We start from the raw sequence: 3099 nt of genomic DNA on the forward strand, positions 1-3099 counted from the left end.
GATTCAACAACGCCCAGACGAAACGGCTGAAGCTAGAATCTTGAAATTTTAGCTGAGGGTCACTCTTGGTCCAAAGGTCTTAGATAAGGCTGTGTTTTTGGAAATTCGTACTAGAACGGCACGAAAAGTACTAAATGTGGTACCATTTGTATTTGGCGAAAAGGTGCAGTAGGTGGTTTTCATATAAGGAGGTCGTTTTGAAAGCGTGCGCTCATGTATACGAAAAGTACGATATGGTACTATATTTGGTACAATTTTTAATTGTTGGAGGTACAAATGGAGCTGGAATCCTGAAAGGATTGGAATTAACATTACCGCCAGAGTGTTGGATTGGAATATGTGTGTAGTTTTGGAATTTTTATTATATATGTGTATGAAAAGTACTGAATCGTACTAAAATGTACAATTTGGATTTGGGTGAACCGAACAATAAAATTTCGAGTCAGGATCACTGTAGGGGTGTGGGATTATGGTCAGGATTCAGTTTAAGAAATTAATTATTATGGGTACTAAATGGTACTAAATTTGGTACAATTATAAATTTGATACAATTTTAGGTGAACCAATAGAGCTAGAATCATGAAATTTGGAGTCAGGATCACTGTTGGGGTGTAAAATCGAGATATGTAGGAAGTTTTTGAAATGTGTACTAATGTGTAATAAATTTGTTACAATTTGAATTGTGGATGAACCGATAGAGTTGGAATCTTGGAAATTGGATTTAGGATGAGTGTGGGGTGTAGAATTGGGGTATTTAGGAAGTTTTGGAAATCGGTACTACTGTGTACTAAATTTGGTACAATTTGAATTGTGGGTGAACCGATAGAGTTGGAATCTTGAAAATTGGAGTTACGATCCTGTGGGGTGTAGGATTGGAGTATGTAGGAAGCTTTGGAAATTGGTACTACTGTGTACTAAATTTGGTACAATTTTAATTGAGTGTGAATCGATAGAGTTGGGATTCTGAAATTTGGAGTTAGGATCACTGTGGTTCAGGATTGGGCTATGTATAATGTATTGGAAATTCTTACTAATGAGTACCGCTAGAGCTGAAATCTTGAAATTTGATGTTGGGATCACTGTTAGGGTGCAGGATTGGGCTGTGTAGAAAGTTTTGGAAATTCGTACCAATGTGTACCAAATTTGGTACAAATTAAATTTTGATTGAACCAATACAGCTTGAATCCTGAAATTTGGAGTTAAGGTTACTGTTGGGATGTAGGATTGGGTTATGTAAAATATTTTGGAAATTTGTACTAATGTGTACAAAATGGTACCAAATGTGGGTTTGGGTGAACCAATAGAGCTGGAACACTGAAATTTGGAAATAAGGTTACAGTTGGAGTGTAAGATTAGGGTATGGATGCAGTTTTACAAATTTAGTACTAATGTGTACTAAATTTGCTACAATTGTTAGGATCTTTCTTGGGATGTAAGATTGAGCTATGAGCTACGATCTAGCCATGTCTGTCCGTTCGTCCGTCTGTCCGGTTGTTGTAATCACGCTATATCATCAGGGAATTGAGACAGATCGTCAAAATTTAGCATAGAGTCTTTTGCCTGCAGGCAGGTCAAGTTCGATGATGGGCTATATCGGTCCAAGTTTGGGCATAGTCCCCATAATTTCGATATTTTGGGGGTCTTGAGCGCGTTTTCAAACGAATTCGCTGAAATTTGGTACATCGGTTTTTTTTTGGGTATCAAATGTCTCCACTAAAAATTATAAACATCGGTCCAATTTTTCTAGTATCCCCATATAACGCATTTTTAAACCGAATTCGCTGAAATTTGGTACAATGGGTTCTTATTGGATACCAAATTTCTCCACAAAAAAATTATAAATATAGGTCCATTTTTTCGGGTAGCCCCAATACACACCCTCAATTTTCGGTACTTTGGGGTTCTTAAGCACAATTTTCAACCGAATTCGCTGTGATTTGGTATTTTGTAGTCGCATATGGTAAAAAAAATCTTCCTACCAAAAATTATTAATATTCGCCCCTTTTTAAATTATTAATATTCTACCCCTTTCAGGGGTAGTTCCCATATAACCCCCTTCTTATATTAAAATAGTTTCGTGTGTAGGGGTTGTCCCCATATAGGCGTATTCTACCATAACATAGGGGATAGTCGTTACTCGAAATAGTCCGTTTTACCCTACAAATTATGGAATTATGAGACGATTTAGCCATCGATTGTAATCATACTGCTTTTTTAGAAAATTGTGATAAAAAAACTCGATCCTGACAATAATGAATATATATCGGCCTGCATTTATGCATCTAACCCATATAATTATACCTACTGAAGGAAAAAAAATTGAGACACATAACAAAAAATATTGCGTTCGAAATTGACATATGTCGGTCATTAATTAGGCATAGTCCTCATATATCTATAATCCCAAATAATCGCTAATTCCTACAGTATCGAATCTAACTTTGTAATCGAAATTGCTCAAATTTGAGGATTGTATAATCTACCATGTGGTATTAGTATCTGTCCACGCTTTGGGGTTCTCATTCAATTAGTATTTGGTGTACATAAATCGGGTTGTAGAATTATCGGTATAGGTTCACTTTTTGGTATGTTCGCTATAGTTTTCATTTCAAGTTTTTGTCAGTATAACTATGGAGGAGGGTATCCAAAGTACTGCCCGGCCGAACATAACGCTTTTTCACTTGTTTAATTTTTTGTTTAATTGTATGAAACGAATTTGGTTCAAACCGATATTTTGTATATTCTTTTATTGATTATAGGACTGACGTATAAATATATAAGGGAAAATATATACATACATATGTTGTTCATACGCTACCAGTGTTGCCTATACATCAAAATCTCTGAAGTTTTTTTTATACCCTCCACCACACTGTTATACAGGGTATTATGTCTTTGTGCATATGTTTGTAACAGGTTAAAGGAAAGGAGAATCACTGTTTAAGTCGATTTATGTATGTCCGTCTGTCCATGTTAAATTGTAAACAAAGTACAAGTCGCATTTTTTATTCGAATTGGATGTAATTCGGCACAGATCATTTATATGGCCCAATGACGAACCCTATTGAAATTGGGAAAATCGGTTCAGATTTATATATA

This window comes from Musca vetustissima, unplaced genomic scaffold (assembly GCF_032173495.1).
Source record: "Musca vetustissima isolate MV318-11 ecotype Yass unplaced genomic scaffold, APGP_CSIRO_Mvet_v1 utg20545, whole genome shotgun sequence".
Lineage (NCBI taxonomy): Eukaryota > Metazoa > Arthropoda > Insecta > Diptera > Muscidae > Musca > Musca vetustissima.